The sequence below is a fragment of the Pinus tabuliformis genome, chromosome 1_2, assembly GCF_031772625.1.
Source record: "Pinus tabuliformis cultivar Carrire ecotype Pingquan chromosome 1_2, CPIR1, whole genome shotgun sequence".
NCBI lineage: Eukaryota > Viridiplantae > Streptophyta > Pinopsida > Pinales > Pinaceae > Pinus > Pinus tabuliformis.
This window is the reverse complement of record NC_142298.1, coordinates 254,793,740-254,817,070: the sequence shown is the minus strand read 5'-3', so window position 1 is coordinate 254,817,070 and position 23,331 is coordinate 254,793,740. Positions and strand designations below refer to the sequence as shown.

General features: G+C 40.4%; 1 protein-coding gene across 4 annotated transcripts in view; it reads left to right on the top strand.

Moving 5' to 3' along the window:
- Positions 1-23,331, top strand: part of LOC149205334 (putative ubiquitin-conjugating enzyme E2 23) — a 52,526-nt gene that overhangs the window by 3,174 nt on the left and 26,021 nt on the right. The window lies entirely within an intron of this gene.

Below are 23,331 nucleotides of genomic sequence, written 5' to 3'. Positions count from 1 at the left end.
TGAGCTCTATTCAATTTTTTTCGTGTATCTATTACGGAGGTGACTTAGAAATTGGAATCTTATACCTTCCTAGAGGACAGGTGAACAGTAGGTCAAATTTCAGTGATAAATAATAGTGTCTTTAGGTCAGTTTTCAGTTCCCACCATAAATTTAGGTTTTGAATGTTTAAACAACAACCCGTTTCTATACAATCTTAAAGGAGTCAAAAGTCAAGTTGGCCAAACTTATACTACTCCCTCCAAGACCATCCCCGCTTGATATTGCTCTGCGCCGAGACTTACAAGGGATCACTGTAGGTGCCAACCATTATACATATATGTGTCCATACAGTTTAAGGAAAAGGGCTGCACCTTGCATTTAATTCCAAAGGCTCAATGCCCTATCATCCTTGGAGTTGTACACATCTTGTTAGCACCTTGCATCCTTTGCTTATTCTTACCATCCAATCAAACATAGTTCTTTGCAGTCTCACCATACTGAGCAAGATGGGAACACTAAGATCCAACAAGAGGCAAAATTTTAAGTAACTATGAAAAGAAGATAACACCTGTGGACAAACTTGAAGCCAGTCTGCTAATAGACGGAGAATACTATGCCACTGTTAATGATATGAGGGTTTACTGGGATGAAATACCTTGAATGTTCTTGAGGCCCTCTCTACTTCGAACCCTGCTGATTCAACCAATATGGCGCAGCAACTTCCCTACCCTAATGTGCCCAGTTTTGATCATCCTGCCTCTAAATCTCTTCTTCAATTTTTAAAAATTAATCTATATCGTCTACAAATTAGACATCCAATAGCTACAAACTTAAAATCCCGAAGTACTAAGTATGACCATTAAATATCTCTGATACACTACCAAAACAATAACCTCTCCATCTTTTATCTTTTACCTTTGGCAGACCTCAACTATATCCAACTTGGACAACAACTACAAATAATGAAAATTAGGATGCTCATACCTCTCATGCCACAATCCATTTTGATCTCCCAAGACTGCTGAACGTGCCTATGTCTTTGCTATGAAAACTTCAAATCTTTTTAGTTCTTCCCTTTCAACTATATGCTTTATAGTTCTTTTTCACATTTCTAAAAAGACATTTGTCAACATAAATTTTAACCTCACATTTTTGCTTGGTTATTTGGCTAAAGAAAGAAATTTTTTCTCCAAATGTGGGACATATATTGCATCACATATGTTCTCTATACCATTATTCAACATCATCAATATGGTGCCCAGTTCCCAAACAGCATACTGTTTACCATCATCGAGGGCGAAAAAATGCGACTTCAATCCTACCCTCATCCTGAAAATGTGTCACAAACCTCATCTTACCTTGTTTACCAAAACCACATATACTTTTCTCATATTGCTTCTCCTTGGACACAACCTCTAATGGTCTGACTTCTTCAATGTAATTGTTTCTAGTGACCAGATTGGTATCACTCTGTTATCGTGTAGAATTTTATGTTGGCGCATAACAGAATAAAAATAGATACATATGTGGAGAGAATAATTAATGTCACAATGTATTATTTCTATGGTTATTACATCTTATGGGAGTCTGAGGTAGGCTATGCAATATATATGTGTCACACTTTCATCTGTATCAACTCATACTATATCATTTCTGGTGCCTCTGGTTGTTTATGGTGGTTTAATGTTAATTTTAGGTATGTTCTATGCTTAGAGCAATTTATTTCAATTTTCACAGTTAGCTCAATATCTTTTCCAGATTAGCAATCACATCAGCATTAAAGTAAACTGCAGATAGAACATAAACATAAATCGCAAAAGACAAGCCAAGACAAGAGGACACAAGGTGTGGCGCTAGCCAGGGACAAACCCCAATGTGGGGAAACCCTTGATCAATTCTTCTTATATGCAGTGTTCCATGCGGATGCGTCCCCCAGCGTCGGGTGCACGCACCCCTCGCACCCGGGACGGGGAGTCTCTTGGGGGTGCGTTTCCCCACACACCCTTTTTGGGGAGTCTTGGGGAGATGCAAGGGGGTGCGTTTCCCCAGTGTGGGAGTCTAGACTCCCCAAAAAGGGTGCGTCTAGGCGTCCCCCTTCAAAAAGGGTGCTTCTGGGTGTCCCCCTTTAAATTTGTCTACTAAGACCCAAATTAAAAGTTAAAAATCAAAACAATTAAAAAAATTTAAAATTAAAACTAAATAGAACAAAAAAATATTAAATAACTAAAAGTCTAAAACCTAGGTTTAAACTTTGAGTTATATAAATTTAGTGTTCAAACTTTGAAAATATTCTAGTATGTTTTGGTTTCAATTTAGATTCTAGAATGATGAATGATGAATTTAATTTTTAAATAAATGTAGATTGTAGAATGATGAATCATTGAATGATGAATGATATGGATCAATGTATTTAAATATTTCATTGTTGATTTTTATGCATTTTATCGAATCTCATGGTATGTATGAATAATTCAATAATGAGACTTGAGTACGTCATATGAATGATGTATTTATCAAAATGAATGATGAGGATGGATCAATGATTCAGTTGTCTATTTAATATTTTTATTCTTTCATTATTGAACAATGAACAATGAATATGAACTTGAATTATATATATATATATATATATATATATATATATATATACCTCGACGTCTCCCGCACCCCCGAAATTTCCCTAAAATTTTAGGGTGCTCCCACACGTCCCCCCTGTGCGTCTCCCCGCACCCGCGTCTCCCCGCACCGGAGTCTTGGTGGAACATTGCTTATATGTTCTTCAATAGTTCAGCACAGAGAGAGAGATAGTACGTTTACAACAGAAGTCAACACTTTGACTTATCTAGATAAGAGCATAGATCATCTCTAAGAAGATGATACATGAGATCAGTTGAAGACATGCTGCTTCAACTGATTCTCCAAGGTGACTCCTTCACCTATTGTTGCGCTGCATTTCATCATCATGCTGCACCTCATCGTGTTGCACCATGCTGCACCCATCATCACTATGCTGCAATGTTACTTGGGAGCGGGAGCGGGAGCGAAAACGGGAGCGGGAGCGACCATTTTCAGAAGCTCCCGGTTTGGGAGCGAATCCGGGAGCGATTTTTTAAAAATATATATATATTTTATATTTTTTAATTTTTGATACATATATGTCAACAAAAACATGTAGAATGATGAAATAGACATAAAAAACATAAAAAAACATAAATTGATCATTGAACCATATCACATCAATCATCTAGAAATTATAATCGTCATCAACCATGTCCACAAGTTAGTAAAATACATATTACAACTGCAACATATTGAGTCTTATAAATCATGATTCATCAAATTCAATATTAAAGTTTCAACTTCAAGCTTTCAGAATTGAAAATTCAATAACATTTATCATCATTGATCACCAAAGTTGTACGTGTAAGCCAAGTTTAACCATTACAAGAAGTAATATCGAAGATATTTCTAAGTCCTAACTTCTAACTGTTAACATGATATGAAATGTTAAAAATTTATAAAATGAAACATGAATAATGAGATGAAATGAAACAACTTTAGTCTTTCACAAAGCATCATATTCATAATTCACAATCATTACCAATGAGTTATAATTGCCAAGGCCCAACTTCAAACTTCAAATTTTCATTGTCACAGTGATATAATGTTTACAAAAAATATCATAATGATATGAAAGAGTCAAGAGTCAAGAGTCAAGGACTCAAAACTCAACAGTTATGAAAACTAAAGTCTAATAGAAACTAAAAAAGACAAGTAAACTGTAAATCTACAAGTGGCCCTTGCCACGAGAGTCTCCAGGAGTATAAGCAGGTCGTGGTGGTCTTCTAGGAGTCTCCCACACAGACCGACGACCAGAACTAGAACCTCCACGCGAGGGTGTCGATGGAGGTGGCGACAGCAATGGAACAAGACTCGGGCCTCGAGCACTGCTACTGGATGGTGGAGGTGGAGGTGGCATGGCTGCTGCAGCTGCTTCATTTTCATCCCTTACAAGCTCCTCTTCTAGTTCTTCAATATGTACAATGCCATCCTCCAAATTGTCGTCCTCAGGGTGATTGTCCCAAATTTTATATGTGGGATCTTCATTAGCCCGATCACAGTAATGGCTCAACAACCTCAAGTTGTAGTTCACATAAACCAAGCTTTCTGCTCGGTTTTCATTGAGTCTGTTTCTTTTCACACTATGTATATAACTGTAGGTGCTCCAACACCTCTCTGCAGAAGAAGAATTTACAACCTGTGAAAGAACCTTTTTTGCCAATTTTGGCAAAAGTCCGTGGCCGCCATATGTTTCCCACCATGTGAGAGAATCAAATTTATCTTTGTCGTCCATTGCATGGAAGTTACCATACAAACCAGTGCCACTGAAGTATCTGCCTATTTCAAGGCGCACAGCTGCACATTCCTCCCTGTCAGGCACCAACTTTTCTAATGCTTCCAGATATCCTTTAGTTACCTCTTGATCTAAATGGGGTTTGGTCCTAACCCCACCCCCTGTTGCAGGTTGGCCCAACCAAGATGTAGAGTAGTATTTTGGCGTAAGGATATACGCCAAGCAATGTAGTGGAAGGTTAAGCCTATTCCACTGTTCACACACACAATCATGAATCAGTTTGTACAAGTTGGGATCTCTATTATGAACAATGTCTTTTATTTCCCCCAACATGGTATCCATTTGCTCATACACCTCGCCAATCACTGGTTTGTCTGTATCTGCAAACCGAATCATGTGATAAATTGGCTTGGTGAAATCCAATACTTGCCTCACAGTTGTCCAAAACTGCCCATCAAGAGCGGCCTCCTCCACCGTTTCAAAACCTGCCATGTCAACTACATTTGTAGCCCTTTCCTTTAACACCTGTCAATGTGGACTTGATACCATGCTAGCTAATGCCTCTCTTACCTTCAAAAGGCGCCTGAAGGTGAGGTAATAGCTACCAAATCTAGTCCTCGCAATCTTCAGCAACTCCAATCTCGAGTGACTGCGGAAAAGGCCATGGGTATTGCTATGATTTGTAATAAATTTTATCATTTGTTTTCCTTTCTTGTACAAATCACCAATCCATTGGTATTGTTCATTTTTGTTTTTGACAATATCATGCAACAGAAGGTTCAATGTGTGAACCAAACATCCAGACCAAAATATGTTCGGGTATTTATCCTCAATAATTGCTCCCGCTGCCTTACAATTAGGAGCATTATCAGTGATGACTTGGATGACATTGTATGGGCCAATACGCTCAATTGTTTCAAGTAATGCTTCTGCAATGTTGATAGCGGTCTTGAACTTGTCTGAGTAATCATGTGCAGCTAGAAAGATGGGACCACTAACAGACACAGCAAGAACACTTATCAATGGCTTGCCTTTTACATTTGTCCATCCATCAGATACAATGGACACCCCATTGTCAGTCCAAGAACTTGTCATTTTATTCAAAGAATGTGATATTTTTGCTTTTTCATGATCAAGGCCAACAGTTCTTGCCTTGTCATACCCAGGGCTCTTGTATCCTTTAGGGGCATCATTTATGGCAGAAACCATTTCGTGCCAATAAGGTGAGCGTGGAACATTGAATGGTATCCCACATGCATAGAGGAACCTGTAAACTTTTGAATCCACATCATTCCTACACCCCTCATCAAGGAAATCTGATATGGTTCTACGCCTTAAAGATGATGACCCTGTGCCTCCATGTCCATATCCATTGCCTTGGGAGGATGCTGAAGGAGTTCTTTGTGATTGTGAGCTTGGTTCAAAGAAACCCCTTGATCTTTTTGTTCTGTATTGGGCGTCCTCCTCTTCCTTTATGTATTTGGCTCTATCTGCTGTTGACACCGCTGCACAAGTTTTGATTCCTATTTGTTTCTCTCCATCCCATGGCCTTTTCCTGCAGAGGTGTCTTCTAGCACGGGTGTATGAACCTGTGTAATCAGTGTTGCAATGGGGCAATGAAATTTAGTGGTTCCACCCCCTCTCCCTGTTTCAGCCCTGTGAACATATTTCCACAATGGAGTTTGGTCTTGTTTAGTTTTTTGAGGGTCATGTTCACCCTCCTCCACCTCCTCCTCACTGGGGTTTTCACCCATTTGACTTCCTCCGGCTTCTTCATCCACCTCTTCAGTTTCAGGCCCCCTCCGTTTCCTACTCTCCACCACCATAATAACCATAAAAGGGACCAGGAAGAGGAAAATGCCAATAAATATCCCCAGGTCCATGGTGTTTGATGTTTGTAGGGTTTTGAGTCTTGAATCTGCAAATTAATTTAGTTTATTGGGATTAATTCATTTAATTTAATTTAAATACATGATTTTTAAACAGTTAAACTCAAACAATTAAATTAAATCAACTAAATTAACTACCTAACCAGCTAAACTAACTAGATTACTAAGTTACTTACCTCTGCAGGCTTGCTCCTCGCTCCTTGGCAGTTGCTCCTCGCTCCTTAGCAATTGCTCTTCGCTCCAATGCTCTTGCTCCAGCTCCAACTTGCTCAATGAAGTGATAATGAATGTTTTTTTGGCCCATTGGCCTTATAAAACATAAAAAATTTTCTAAAATTTTTAATTTTTTCGGGTTCGGCGGATTTTTTTTCCGCCGAACCGCTCCCGGCCCGGCCCGATTCGCTCCCGGAGCGTTTTTTAATGCCCGGAGCGATCAGGGAACGATCGCTCCCCGATCGCTCCCGGGCATTACAAAACGCTCCGGGAGCGCGGGAGCGATCGCTCCCTGAGTCGCTCCCTAACAGACCAGGGAGCGTAAATTTTTTTACGGGAGCGCGCTTCGGGAGCGGGTTCAAAGGGGGGGGGGCGCTCCCCCGCAACACTGCTATGCTGCATCTCATCATGCTTCATTAATCATGACTGTACCCATCACTGTACTGCATTATGTGCCATTGCTGCACCATGTTGCCATATTGACCTATGTGCTGGCTGCATCTTGCTTGCTTGTTGTCCCTAGCATGCTTGTTGTCCTTTGCATGCTTGATGTTGCATGCTAGCTGTCCCTTGCATGCTAGCTGTAACATTGCATGCTTGGTGTATTTGTTGCTAAGTACCATACAATTGTCCCAATGTTAGTTAGTTGTCCCTTGAATGTTGCTCTCCTTCGGAGACAGTGGCTCTCGCTGTTTTGGCTGTTCCCGACAGTTCTGGCAACCTCGGTTGTTCCTAGCAGTTCCGACAGTTCTGGAAATTCCGGCTGTTCTCGACAGTTCTGACAGTTCCGGAAATTCCGGCTGTTCCTGACAGTTCCAGCTTCTGCCCTCTGCGTTAGCTTTCCCTTCTGTTCTCAGCAGTTCCGGTAGTTTCGGCAATTCTGGCTATTCCCGGCAGTTCTGGAAGCTCCGATTGTTCCCAACAGTCCCGACAGTTTCGGCTTCTGCCTTCTGCGTCAGCTTTCCTGGCTGTTCCAACAGTTCCCGGCAGTTCCGGCTTCTGCCCTCTGCGTTAGCTTTCCCGGCTATTCCGGCATTTCTCGACTGTTCCGGCAGTTCCCAGCAGTTCCGACAGTTTTGGCAATTCTGGCTATTTCAGGCAGTTCCGGCAGTTCCGAAAGTTCCTGTAATTCCCGCTATTCCCGACAGTTCTGGAAGTTCCCGACAGTTCCAACTATTCCCGATAGTTCCGGCAATTCGGCTATTCTCGGCAGTTCCAACAGTTCTGGCTTTTCCCGATAGTTCCGGCTTTTTCCCTCTGCGTTAGGGCAGCATTACCCCTTAGGATCTCTCCTCCTACTAAAACCCAAAGACAAGTATAGAGGAAGAGATAGTGTGTTGAAAATGACTTGAAGGCCACCTCTATTTATACTAAAACGTTGAGCACAAGTGGGGTTTATTTGGTTGCTGACCGACCTTGACGAATTGTCCCATAACATAAATAAATTCATATCTCCATGAATACTTATCGGAATCGGATGACCTTTAGATCAATCCTACACCTCTCGATGAGAGGGATCCAAGAAAAATATCAGCATCGATTAATAAGATGACCCACATGGAGTTTGGCCCTAGTTGCCAATTTTAACACTCCCTCTTAACTAGGGAGAACTCCATCTGCTGATCCATATGTCCGACTGTACTATATCTGCCGTCAGTGCCCTGCACTCCTCTGCTCTGCTGAACCATGAAGAAGAAGAATTGATCGAGAATGTCTCATACCATTCTCTACTGACCCGAAGTCAATTTCATCTGAAGAGAGTGTGTCACATCACTCTTACTGACCCGAAGTCAGTTTTATTGATCCCAGATCAATATCACAAGAGAGTGTCTCAAACTGCTCATACTGATCCCAGATCAGTTTCATTGATCCTAGATCAATGGAGGTCATCCTAGCATAGGGAGTACGGTAGATACATCGATGCATCCATCGATAGTACTACTATGGTCCCTAACTCGGTTTCCCTGCTCATTGATTGGATGAGAGGTACTTCCCATGAGTCCCAGACTGCATGGGTAGGATGCCTCGACAGGAGAACTAATCATCCTGTCCACAGGAGAACGAATCATCCTGCCCCAAAGTCGCCATGGGAGAACTAATCATCCCGGCCCACAAGAGAACTAATCATCCTGTTCCACAGTTGCCACGGGAGAGTTAGTCATCCCGACCCATAGGAGAACTAATCATCATGTTCCACAGTTGCCACGGGAGAACTAATCATCATGTTCCACAGTTGCCACGGGAGAACTAATCATCCCGGCCCACAGGAGAACTAATCACCCTGTTTCATAGTTGCCACGGGAGAACTAATCATCTCGGCCCACAAGAGAAGTAATCATCTTGTTTCACAGTTGCCACGGGAGAACTAATCATCCCGGCCCACAAGAGAACTAATCATCTTGTTCCACAGTCGCCACGGGGTATCACAGGGGAAGGTTGAACCTATCATGCTGTACATAGTGCACCACCAGGGGAGGGCGAGTCGCCCTGTGGTCATATGTTGCTCCAGTAAGTACCCCAAGCCCCCCAGATCTCCGAGAGCTCAATGCATGCAAAATGCAGGACCCTTATAAGAAGGTCTCTCAACGACTCCAAGTCGTTCGGGAAAGTCACGAATTTGACCTTTCCCCAGGGCTTTGACAAAATGTCTGCGACCTGTACATCAGTCTCAATGCGATGGAGCCTACTCGCTCATTGACTTACCATATCCCAGATAAGGCAGTATCTGATGTCTATTTGCTAGAGCAATTATCGAATACGGGATTCCTCAATAATTGAATCCCCCCTCTGGTTGTCATAGAGAATCACGGTGGTATTCATCATGTGTACAAACAACTCACTTAAGAGCTTCTGCAACCATGCAACTTCACACGAGATCATACTCGTAGCTATGTATTCGGTCTCGACAGTGCTTATAGCAACCGACTTCTACTTCTTGCTCATCCATGATATCGAAGCAGAATCCAAAGAGAACCAACACTAAGAAGTGCTCTATTGATCCTCCACACTGCCTGCCCAGTCAGCATTCGAATAATCATTTAGTTTCATATTTCCGACAGTGTATCTCAATCCATGAGAGATTGTACCCCGAAGATATCTCAAAAGATTCTTGGCACCAATCCAGTGAGGCTCAACCAAATATGAGGTCACCATGCTAACTGCAAAACATATGTCCGGACGGAAGTTCACCAAGAACATCAACACGAATGAGTTTATGAAACTGAGAGGCATTTCCCAAATCTGGTCCGACATCACTACCATATAAATTCTGAAAGTTAAGATCCTCGAGGTAGTCACGGGCTTGCAGTTTACCATTCCACATCTAGAATCCAACTCCCTCTTACTTTTGCAAGTGAGAGGGTTTGCACCTGTTTGAAATAGGTCGTCCTTAGAAGGTGCTGGTATGAGAGGTCTATCATCCACAACCTTCAAACAATGGTTTGGATCGGCTTCACTTTTAGTGAATCTTAGCTTCATCTGACAGCTATCAATCCTCTCATACTATGCCCGGGGAATTTTGCTTCAAGCCATAGAGGGATTTCTTCCACCTTCATACGTGAGATTCCTGATCATGAATCTCAAACCCCTTAGGTTGTTCCAAACTTGTGGACCTGCTACATGAGGGGAATGGTCCCCTTGTAAGATTTTCCTTCGGTACATCTCAGACATATACTTTCATGCTCTTTTTGAATTTAGGCATCCCTGTCACCATCTGACTCACAGACCTCCGGTGCTATGTGTCAATGGACATGGTCCCCATTGGACTTCCTGCAACTTGATACAACCCTGAACTCAAAAACATCTTTGAAAATTCTATTTTCAAACACGTACCTTTCCATTGATGAGTGCCACCCTGTAACCTTTGACTTCCATTGCCTAAATGGACACTAGGTTCTTCTTGCGATCAGGTACATAAAAGAGATTCTGTAAATGAATCGAGTTACCCTCATTCAATTGAGGGGTAACATTCCCTACATCCTTTCCGGGATAGGTGGCATTGGCTCCAAGTATAATCCCACGATTGTTTTCATCTCTACCAAATTAGAGAGTGCACCCTACTATTCGATGAAGTGCCTTGAAGCACTACAATCAATAAGCCGGATTCCAAAAGAATCTGAAGGAGAGGGCCAATACAAGATAACGCTTCTTTATCTTATCAAAAACAACATTTTATTCTTCATACCTGGGGTTCTTTGTTTTTTTTTTTGAAGAGTCGGCCATTTCCTTGATGACCTGCATTACCTGTCATTCCTTTGATCATTGAAGATGTCCCTGGAATGATTGTTATCTTCATCAGAGATGTGTCTCTGCCATTCAGACAATCCTTCGCATAATGGCCGAACTTATTGTAACCAAGGCATCTGCCTTTCCTTCCACCCTTAGATCCGGACTTCCTAATGAAGTGATCTTTAGGTAGGCCATCAGAAACTTCCGCTGCGCTATTCTGATAATATTCTCTGCTTTGACTTCACCCTCAGTGAATTTGAAGAGGGATGATGAATCCACTGATCCTTTTGTCCTTTCCCAACTGTCTTCGGTGATTGCTCTTTCACTCTTGCTTGGGCATTGTCTTCACCTCAACTTTGATACCATGTTAATTTTAGGTATGTTCTATGCTTGGAGCAATTTATTTCAATTTTTTCAGTTAGCTCAATATCTTTTCCAGATTAGCAATCACATCAACATTAAAGTAAAATGCAGATAGAACATAAACATAAATTGCAGAAGACAAGCCAAGACAAGAGGACACAAGATGTGGCGCTAGCCAGGGACAAACCCCAATGTGGGGAAACCCTTGATCAATTCTTCTTATATGTTCTTCAATAGTTCAGCAGAGAGAGAGAGAGAGATAGTATGTTTACAACAGAAGTCAACACTTTGACTTATCTAGATAGGAGCATAGATCATCTCTAAGAAGATGATACATGAGATCAGTTGAAGACATGCTGCTTCAACTGATTCTCCAAGGTGATTCCTTCACCTATCATCGTGTTGCATTTTGTCATCATGCTACACCTCACCATGCTGCACCCATCATCACTATGCTGCATCTCATCATGCTTCATTAATCATGACTGTAACCATCACTGTACTGCATTATGTGCCATTGCTGCACCATGTTGCCATACTGACCTATGTGCTCGCTGCATCTTGCTTGCATGTTGTCCCTAGCTTGCTTGTTGTCCCTAGCATGCTTGTTGTCCTTTGCATGCTTGATGTTGCATGCTAGCTGTCCCTTGCATGCTAGTTGTAACATTGCATGCTTGGTGTATTTGTTGCTAAGTACCATACAACTGTCCCAATGTTAGTTAGTTGTCCCTTGAATGCTGCTCTCATTCGGAGATAGATGCTCTAGCTGTTCCAGCTTTTCCGGTTGTTCTCAACAGTTCTGGCAGTTCAGGCAATTTCGGCTATTCCCGGCAGTTCCAGAAATTCCGGCTGTTCTCGGCAGTTCCGGCTTCTGCCCTCTGCGTCAGTGTTCCCGCCTGTTCCGGCAGTTCTCGGTAGTTCTAGCAGTTTCAGCAATTCCGGCTATTCTCGGCAGTTCCGGCTGTTCTCGGCAGTTCTCGACAGTGCCAACTTTTGCTCTCTGCGTCAACTTTCCCGGTAGTTCCGGCTTCTGCCCTGTGCGTCAGCTTTCCCGGCTGTTCCGGTAGTTCCCTGCAGTTCTGGCTTCTGCCCTTTGCGTCAACTTTCCTGGCTGTTTCGGCTATTCTCGGCAGTTCCGACAGTTCCGGCGTCTGCCCTCTGTGTCAGCTTTCCCGACTGTTTCGGCAGTTCCAGCAGTTTTGGCAATTCCGACTATTCCTGGCAGTTCCAACCAATGTTGCAGGAAACGTCCCCCCTTGATTCTAATGCCCGAAGCGTGTCCCATACGGATTCGTACAGGAAGTGTCCCCGGAAGCGCGACTCCAAAATTCGGAAACGCGGTTCCGCCTGTTTTGAACGTTTCCTAGAAATTCCGAAAGCGTCCCTCCAAAGCGCGCTTCGTACGATGCTTCGGTCGTACGAAGCGAGGCGCTTTAGAGGGCGAAGCGTACGGTTCCCATATGGTTCCATACACGCTTCCGGAAAAAGCGTCGCGCAGTTTAGAAAATCAATTTTTTATTTTTTTATTTTTGTTTAATTTTAGGTGAGTTTGCATATTGGGGGTGGGTCCACCTTGGGTTAGGGTGATGAATGAAGGCAAAAAGAAATAAAAAAATATAAATATAGCATATACTCGCTCATGGTAATGTTAAATTCTTAAAGTAAAAGTGACATTCTCCTTTATTTTTCATTTTCATCCTTTTACTTAAATTTTTAACATTACCATGAAATGACTCAGGATGTTTGAGAGTGGTTCCAGTCTCACTGGACTTCATATGGAGAAAATAGAATTTCATATCCTATTCAAAATTCAGTAGACTTAATAGTTAAGCGCGCTTGAGCCAGAGGAGTTCTGGGATGGGTGACCTCCTGGGAAGTCCTAGTTACCGGGTGCAAGCCCCGGAAGTGATGATTGATGCTATGTGATTCATTTCACTAGTTTCAATCCCACTTCTTCACCCCTGTGAGCATCACCCGATGCAATGAGTGCTAAGTGAACTATTCAAAAATCATGAGAAATTAGTCAGTTACGACTACCTCTCATGGAAATGGTCATACGTGAATGACTTACTTAACGCAGTTGAATCCTAAAATGATATCTAATATAATGCACTGCGTAAACCCCCATACTTAAATTCAAAAAGAGTCAAGGGATCTCTACTTGAATGGTTCATGAGGCACAATACTTGCTAAGGTTTTGCAAATGGGGTAGCAAGCTAAGTGGGCTTGATTGTGGGGAAAACTCCACAGTTAAGCGCGCTTGAGCCAGAGGAGTTCTGGGATGGGTGACCTCCTGGGAAGTCCTGGTTACCGGGTGCAAGCCCCGGAAGTGATGATTGATGCTATGTGATTCATTTCACTAGTTTCAATCCCACTTCTTCACCCCTGCGAGCATCACCCGATGCAATGAGTGCTAAGTGAACTATTCAAAAATCATGAGAAATTAGTCAGTTACGACTACCTCTCATGGAAATGGTCATACGTGAATGACTTACTTAACGCAGTTGAATCCCAAAATGATATCTAAAGACTTAACAGTTTTCAGGAATTCATGATCAATGGGATTGTGGCATTTCATTAGATTATATCAAGTATGAAGGTATGTGATTAGCATTTAATCAAGAGCACCAAGTCCTATATGTACCCTAGTGTTGGTGGTGTTAATTGTTGAACTCCTTTGTCACGTCCTTAGCAAAAAATTACCTTTCAATCAAGTCAAAATCATCGATTAAGCATGTTAAGCTTTTTCTACCATATTTTAAGTCTTGAATTAGGTAGTTTGATCAAAATTGGGCAATGTTGACTAATATCCCTAGATAATCGAGGTAGAGGCAAAGGCTAGACAAGAGGAGAAGAATCTAGATTCTAGATGGTTGATGCTCGAACAATTAATCATTAATATACAATGGATGCTATATCTATCTTGATTTATGCAAAAATATGCATGTTTTCATGTCTTCTACAACTAATTTGGTATTTGGGATGTTTGTTTTGAGTATAAATGCAAATATATATATATATATATATATATATATATATATATATATATAGCAGACGCTTCCGCAGACGCTTCGCTTCCTAGATTTTTGGAAAATGACGCTTCCGCGTCCCCACTTCCAAAAAACGTCCCCCGTTTCGTCCCCGCTTTGTGCAACATTGGTTCCGACAGTGCCGAAAGTTCCTGCAATTCTAGCTATTCCCAGCAGTTCCGGCAGTTCCGGCAATTCCGGCTATTCCCGACGGTTCCGAGAATTCTGGCTATTCCCGGCAGTTTTGACAATTCTGGCTATTCCCGGCAGTGCTGGCAGTTCCGGCTTTTCCCGACAGTTCCGGCAGTTCCAGCGTTTGCCCTCTGCATTAGGGCAGCGTTATCCCTTAGGATCTCTCCTCCTATGCAAACCCAAAGACAAGTAGAGAGGAAGAGATCCCAAGTGTGTTGAAAATGACTTGAAGGCCACCTCTATTTATACTAAAACGTTGAGCACAAGTGGGGTTGATTTGGTTGCTGGCCGACCTTGACGAATTGTCCCATAACACAAATAAATTCATATCTCCATGAATACTTATCGGAATCGGATGATATTTGGATCAATCCTACTCATCTCGATGAGAGGGATCCAAGAAAAATATCAGCTTCCATTAATAAGATGACCCACATGGAGTTTGGCCCTAGTTGCCATTTTAACATTTAATCACCTAATTCTAAACACAAGATGTAACATTTCATTAGTCACACGTCACAAACATATGAAGCGACACAATATCATTGACTCCTAACACAAACACTATTCGAGTGTTAACACTCGAACAATAATGGCTTTGTTCTCAAGGCACATATTGCTGGCAGCCTGATGGGTTCTAGTTTCAGATTTGAGGACCTTAAGTCAAGTTTGTACAAGAGTGCATTCACAAAACATTGGAGAGTTGATGGTCAGAGAAGGGAGTAGTTAAGGCATGGACAATTTGGTGCCATTGAAGGATAAAGGTCAAGTTTCATTATTTTTTGTCTTGACTATTGTTGAAGTGTGTGGTTAGGCCTAAATAAGGATTGCCTACATCATGCTATTTGATAAATTTGTCTACAATTGTTGGAAGTTAAAAATGGAGACCTTGGGAAAATGGGTGCAACCAACAAAGGGATTCATCAACCAAAGAGTGGGGAAAGGGTTTCAGGAAAATGTCTTTGTGAGGCATATACTCAATAAAGGAAATGACAAAGGTGTACACATGCGTGGTAGGGCATTGACTAGGAGCTTTGTTAAATTTAAACAATTCTAGGAGGTTAGGTGGAATCCAAGTAGTTACCCTTTGTGAAATGAGGGGGTTGTGCAAATAATTTGAATAAGAGGAGTGAGGACCAAAAAACATAATGTCGAGTTGAGGAGGAGGAAGAGGAGGTAGAGCGTAGTGTTGATTATGTTGGCCATAAAGGTTCTAATGATCATTGTTGAAAATAGGCAAAAAATCGACAAGGGTCTGCAAGAGAACTTATCGGCAACATTGGCGAAAAAATGGGGAAAATTGGCAAACAATGACAAGCATTCAAAAATACAAAATATCTTTTTTTTCAAATTTTTAGATGGATTTTGAATTGCAAAACATACCAAATTTGTGACCAAAAAATATTGTCAAGAGCAATTTCCTTCAGTCATTGGCACCATCTTTATCAATGCTCAATTCATCCCATGTGTCACCCACGACCATAGCACCCAAAGCTTGTCTTACTTTTAGTAGGTGCCTAAAAGTGGGGAGATAACTAGCAAAACTAGTTTTTGCAATCTTGAGTATTTGCAACCTAGAGTGAGTGCCATAAAAGTAATTCACCCTTGTATGCCAGTGACAAATTTGATCAGTTGCTTCACCTCTTGTACAAGTCATTAATCCATCCACATTCTTTATGCTTTACAATATCTTGCATCAAAAGATTCCATGTGCATTGTGTGCACCAAACAAATTAGACCAACAGATGTGTGGGTGACTTGCTCAATGTTTTTACCCGTTCCCTTACAGTTTGTTGCATTATCAGTGATTACTTGAATTGCATTAGTACCAACATCATTAATGGTTTTCAATAGGAGCTCTGAAATGTTTTGAGCAAATGTAGTGATTGAGTAATGCACTATAAGAAACATTGCACCAATAGTAGGAATACCAAGGGCATTTATCAAACGATGGTTTCTAACATTTGTCCACCCATCAGATACAATGGATATGCCAAAGTCCCCGTACTCGTCTACAAACCATGTTAGAGCTCTTTGAAATTTTGTTGTTTCTGTATCTAGTAATACAACTCTAGCTTTCTCATAGTTAGGGCTCTTGCATCCTTTGGGGGAATTCATTGATGGCCTTAACCATATCATGCCAACATGGAGAGCGAAACACATTGAATGGTATATTGTAAGCATAGATAAACCTCATGACTTTGGCATCCACTTCATGCCTACCACCAATATCAAGGAAATTTACTATTGTTCTTCTAGATCTAGAGGTTTCAAAACCATGAGGAGATGGAGACGTGTTGCCACCAAGTCTAGATTATGCATCTGATGGTTAAAGGTTTTGTTTTTAACCATATTTTTTTTCGTGCAACTACCTCTATCTTGATGTATTTTTGTTTTCTCTTCCTTTGATATCTCAGGGCAAACTGAGATTCCAATGGCACCCTTATTGTCATAACTTTCCATTACCCTACAAAGATTCCTTCTCACATAGGTATATGAACCAATATAAGGTTTTCCTTGAAGAAAATCATGATGACATAAAAATTTGGTGGTTTCACGACCTTTACCCTTTTGAAGTTTTGTTACATATCTCCCCAAGTGTGTTAATGAAGCTTTGCTACCTTCATTGCCCTCTTCATTGCCACTTTCATCACCCTTCAAACTCTTCACCATCTTCAGACATTGGGTCACTCTGAGTGTGACCATTATCATCTTTTTCGCTTTCTTCCCTTTGATACGTATGCCCCCACCAACACCATGAGAACCAAAACTGGTGGAATAATAAATCACAAGAAGACCATTTTTCTCAAGTCTTTGATGAACAATTGGCAAAAAATAAGGGAGAAGGAACGGGAAAGAGTAGAAGAAGAGGACAAAAACACAAACAAATAACACAAGGAAATGAGAGAGTTGGGGTTTGGCTTACCTCTTTAGTTCTTAAAATAGAAGGAAACTTTTGTTCTCTTCTCCAAGCTCCTCTTTCTGCACTCCTCCTAGGTCTCCTTTTCTCTCGTTTGTTCTCACCTCCAAAGCTCTAACATCTCCTTTCCTCTCTCCTCCAAGCTCCTTTTTGTTTTGTCCACTTTAAGCTCAAGCAAACAAATATGAAAGAATGAGGAAAATGGAGGGGGAATACTGCTAAACCCAACCTAAATCTACCTTATGTCCCACCCCCACTTAAAAATTAAGAAAACAAACTTATATTTTTTCATTAATGCGTTTGAGCATCCAACCATCTCAGGAAGCATGTGGCGAGCATCTAGGGAGCATCCTAGGGCAGGTCACATTCTAAAATTGGAAGGAAACGTCATAAAATGGTAGGGAGCACACTCCTAGGGGTGCTTCTGCTTAGAACGTGATTTTATGGAGCGGGGGGAGCGAGTCCTAGCTGATGTTGGTGGGTAACATTGATATAAACCAACTAAAACATCAAATAAGCACATTGGCATATGTGGAGAAACACCAATATGATGTTAGTGGATTGCAAACAAAAATCATACATCGAAGTTGATAGTAGATATTGAATCCTAAATTCTGATAGCTTTCGAATCAGGTACTCAAAAGTGGACAACCAATATAAAATGACAACAAATATATAAATGTATCTCATTCTCATGAGTCATTTATAATGACAAATCTAGCAGCTAGCTATCTAGTAACAATTCCCTCTTGCCCTTTTATGGGAAAAGGTATTGGCTTGTTTTCCACTAGAAAGCCCCACATCATTTTTTTGATGCCCACTGGTGGTTATCACTATATAAGTTTGTGTAGAAGGTGTTAAAATCTCTACTCTAATAACCTAGGTACTTGTGGTTTTTTTTACTGAAAAACTAATTTAAATTAAATTCTTTAGCTCGTAGAATAAAATACACTTGCTGGAAATTTAACTGAACTTGAAAAAAAACAGCAGAAGCTACAGGAAACCAATTTCCAAAATACATGTAGAAATTTATGCCCTTCAAATATGAACTTTTCATTAAAATTAATCCAAGCTTACAAGGGCTCTCAAACTGGGAAAATAGCCCACTAAGAAAACAAGGAAAAATTTCAGCAAAACCTAGATGTTTTGATGCACTGTATAACCTATACGACTCTGCCAAAGCATGCTATAAGAACCCTGCTGCTGCTGCTGAATTATGTCCTAGAAATTTGTATGGCCGCCCTTCTCTTTTGCTAGGTTGTATCACATCCTGAAGTTGCCTCTGCACCTATTGTGTATGGCCCATTCAATTTCTGAGAGTTGGGTTAATCTCCTTTTGTTGCTCACACTATTTCCTCTTTTCTCCTTTGGACTTGCACACTGCACAAAAATCCTTTATCACTCTCTTACTTGTGTTATTCTAACACTCTCTATGTATCACATGATTCACACCCTTGGTGTTTTTTCCTTTCACTTTGTCTTTCTTTTATAACATTGAGTTGATGACCAAGTCTCCATAACCCTAATCTCTCAATGAGATTGACGGTTGAGATTAAATCCCAATCGACGGTGGAGATTACATCTAAATCACTAATGTAAATACTTTACATTTTATTAGACATTAATCAACTCACTAATAAAAGACTTCACTTTAATAATTAACTTTAATTAAAGTGAATTACAAAATAGAAAGGACCTTTTTGGACGACTTCCACACGTTTGACACTAGACACGTGTGGAAATTCCTATCTGATGCTGCAAACACCAACACTCCCTCTTGAGGAAGAAATTTCTTGAAGAGCAATCTGGGACTGGCTGTCCCTCTAGGCTTGGTGCACCATAACATTACTCCAAAGCTGTTGGTTTGCTGCTTATTCAATGATGCTACTTATTAGTGCCATATAGTTTGGCAACATATTTTGGAGGCTTGCTCTCCTTGACTACACTCCTAGAACGCTCCACATGATTCTGAGTATCTCTCAATGTCTGCATGAACTGTTGAGGTCTCATGACAAAACTAGAAGGGGTTGATCTCTCCTCCTCATATGAAGGTTGACTTCTTGAACTCGAAGTTACTGATCTAGACTCAACCTTCGAAGCTTCCCAATTGATGAATAATTCATTGATAAATAAAATATTTACAAGAGAAATATTGGCCTTATCATTGGCCACTCATTCCTCACTCTCACTCAACATACATGCCTCATGGGCTCACCTAGATTTATACAACTGGATCTAAACCCAAAGTAGGTTCTAGATCCTAAACAAACTCCCACAATATCTCTTATGATCCATAAAATTTTTCACATAATCCCTTATCTCTAGATGAGATCTAACTAATCCTTAAATCTATCAACTCAATATTCTCAAACTTTCTCCTAATTACATAATTCTCATTTTCTCTTAAAACTATAGGAAAAATACATTAAATAATCAAATCCTAACTTAGGGAATTAACTCCTTTAGTAAACATGATTAGATGCTCTTGCATCAGACTCCCTAGGTAAAAGAAAATCATGGTCTCCCGACCATATGACTTCATAAACTGATTAAATTCCTCCTGGATTCCAAACTTTAGTCTGTTGTTGATAATCCATTCTTTGTTGTTCTGCTTCAGTGATTGTGACTTTTGATTTGACAGGTTTCCAAATTTTATGCTGCAATTCTCCTCCTTCTTTGTTGATGTATACTCGAGCAGTCAAATGTATCATGTTGTTGTATTTCTGCCTCTTCTTGCAATATCTTGGTTTATGTGCTTTTTCCATCAGTTTCCTTAATTCTTCAATCTCATCATCCAATTTAGTTTCTGATTGAATTTTAGTGTTACTAGTTTGGAACATCAATTCATCATTTCCAACATTAAATTGCAAATTACATTCAAGTTCCATATTTTCGTTGTTAAGCATGCTGGAGAATTTCTCTTCTTCATTTGCAACTTGCTTAGATTCAGGTTCCATCAACATCTTCTCTAGCAATTGTAATTCTTCTTCACATTTCATTAGCATTTTACGGTCACTTTCAGAAATCATTTCAATAAAACCATTATCTGCAACACATCTTGCATCCGCACACCAATTGTTAGATTTAAAACCAACATAATTGTTATCTTCCATTGACAATTTAGTTATCATATGCGGATCTTTTAAACAATTTGTGGTGCCATCTGTGGGACTCAAACCCACGTTCATATCAATAGATTTCATTTTAACATCGTCATTGTCCTCACGAAGCATCAATCCTTGTTCTGGTTCACAAATGCGTACATTCATCTCGGTTATCTGGAGTTTTTCCGTTTCTTTTAGCAAAACTTTCAACTTGTGTTTTTGTCTTCTTGCCATCAATTGCTTGATTGACCATCTAGCTGTCTTCATGATTATCCATCCGTGTTTCTGACTTTACAGTAGCTCCATCAACACATCAAGTCATTTCTTCAACTCAACAATCTTTTTCTCAAATTCTTCATCATTTATGTCAGCTGCTATGGCATCACTGTGGCTTTTCCCTGAATTTTGCAAATGACTATCCATAGTCATCTTCATCTCCTTTATCATGTTCACCATCACGTACACTTTTCATTTAATTAAACAGAGATTTCAAAATATGGTATCAGTATTGAAAAACTCTAGAAGCAAGGCATAAGAATGTATCTTTTCCTCCCCGGTAGTATGATGCAGGAGCATCTCTTATTTTGTAATTATGTATTTATTTAATTTGGAGAATCTAGAAAATTCTAGATGCTTCTAGAATTTGTTAGAGATTTAGTTAGAATAGATGCCTAGAATTGAGAGGATTTTTCTCAACTTCCTCCAAATATCTAGGAAGAAGTTTCTCTTTGAGGAATTCGAGAGTTTTCTTCCTTAAGAATAAATAGCAATGTAATTCATTTGTAAACCCAAGTTTGGAGAGAATGAATTAATAAATGTTATGTTTGTTTCTTTGAGAAATTCCTCATCTGGACTCTGTGTCATAGGCTCACCACATAACCTATACAATTTGCCTTATGTAACCCCAATAACTTGAGCTGTGTCAAGGCTAGATCCTTTTGCTTTGATAAGTGCTTGCCCCTTTCTGGAACTTTACGGTGAAATCCTTATCTTCTATGACTAAGACTGAAAGTAGGCTCTTCTTGAGCCCTAGAACATACAACACGTCCTTCATTTCAAACAAGTTACTTGACTCGAGTTGAACAAAATTGTCCCAACCCTTTTTATTACATACTTGGCATCATTAGCAAGCTCCTTTTGTGTTTTGGTCTGTTAAATTGATAAACAACTCCCATGTTGATGTCACATGGCGAGATGCACCACTATTCACATACCATGCACTTTTGGAAACTATGCTGGTAGAAAGGCAAGAAACAAATGATAAATCCTTCTCAAATTTCTTGCAAACTCGCTCATTTGAGTTCCTTTTGAGGCTGCTACCTCTGGTTGAAGATGACAAGTTCCTACAATGGCCAAGTTCTCGTTATCTTCCCTCTTACTGGCTTTAGACTTCTCTCAAGTCTCTTCCTGGACACAATTATCCTAAAGCCTCTCAAAAGTGGGAAGGTTCTCCCATGTACATATACCCTTGACAAATGGTTCCCAAGGCTTTGAGAATCCATTTAGTGCCGTATTTACCAATTTTGCATCGATCATCTTCTCCCCAAATGTTGCAAGCTGATCACGGATTTGAGTGATTTTCGTGAGGTAATTGATAACTGAGTTTGATCTGGACATTGGCATAGATCTGAGCTTATTCCTTAACACCATATTCCTATTTACGTTCTCGCTCTGCTGGAGACTCACAAGGGCATTGAACATCTCCTTGGCTGTTTTTTTCTCAGACAAGTGAGGAATTAGATGATCTTTCACTGCATCCAAGATTACCCACATGGCTCTGATCTCCTTCTCATGAGCTATCAATTGCTGCATATTTGTCAGTGAAGGAACTACTTTGTTGACAATCTTGCAAAGATGTTTTTTCCTTCAAAAGCAAAGTAACTCTTGCTTTCTAGGGCATGAAGTTTGAAGCTCCATTCAATCTGTTTTCAAACTTGAGACTAGTTGCTGCCATCTTCCAGATCTAAACAACACTGCCCTGTGAATGTGCTTAGTCCTTAAAATACCCAATACAAAAAGTAACTGCTGGTCCCCAGATCTACTAGAGCTGCCTATTGTATAACTAGATTTGCACTAGATCTATCTGTTGGTCACTTCAACTTGGAAGAGTTGCTTGCTGTAAACCCAGATCTGCTCTAGGTCTATCTATTGGTCGGTTAGATCTGCAAGATCTGCTAGCTGTATACCCAGATCTGCACTATATACATATTTCTACTAGTCACTTAGATATGCAAGATCTACTTGTTTTATACTTTGATCTGCACTAGATATATCTGCTGGAAACTCAAATCTGTGTGCTGTAAACCTAGATCTATAGTTGCAGGCTTTGTATTTGTTGCTGTTGTAATCTTTAGACCTGCTGCCATGACTGTTTGGAAATTGACTTCTCTTAGAGATTAGGTTTTGATACCATGTTAAAATCTCTATTCCAACAACATAGGTAAATTAATTTCTTATTATTTCCTTACTGAAAATTAATTTAGATTGTATTGTTCAACCCATAGAATTAAATACATTTGTGTTGAAGTTTCTAAGTCTACTTAGTTAGAAACCCTCCATGCACTTTATCTGATTTATTCCTAACTACTTGTTCTGTTACTTAACAAGTTATTTACAATGTAAATACTAAAAATAAACACTAGTGCATGCTCAACATATTATAGATCAACAACTAAAAGAAACAGAAACAATCACACCAAATGACACTGTTATTTTTGGACCCATGTCCCCAGAAAAACCCAATGTGGGAAAACCAGTGCAACGATCTGAGGGTTTTCTTATTAAGCAATATCAGAGTACAATCTGGGTGCCGAAATTGACCTACCCAACAGAGAATTTCCTTGGCACTAATACCTCTCAGTTTGAGACAAATCTCTTGGCTAAAACCCCGAATGGTCCTTTCTCCGGCAGCTTCTCAGCTCCAATCTGCCCCAGAAACCCTAGCGTCAGCCTTTTCTGGACTGCATCAGCTCCTCTCTGCCTAGTGATGGCCTTGTGTCACCTTGGATGGGTTTGTGTCAGCCTTAGGAGGCCCTGCGTCAGCCTTCTGGCCCTCTGCGT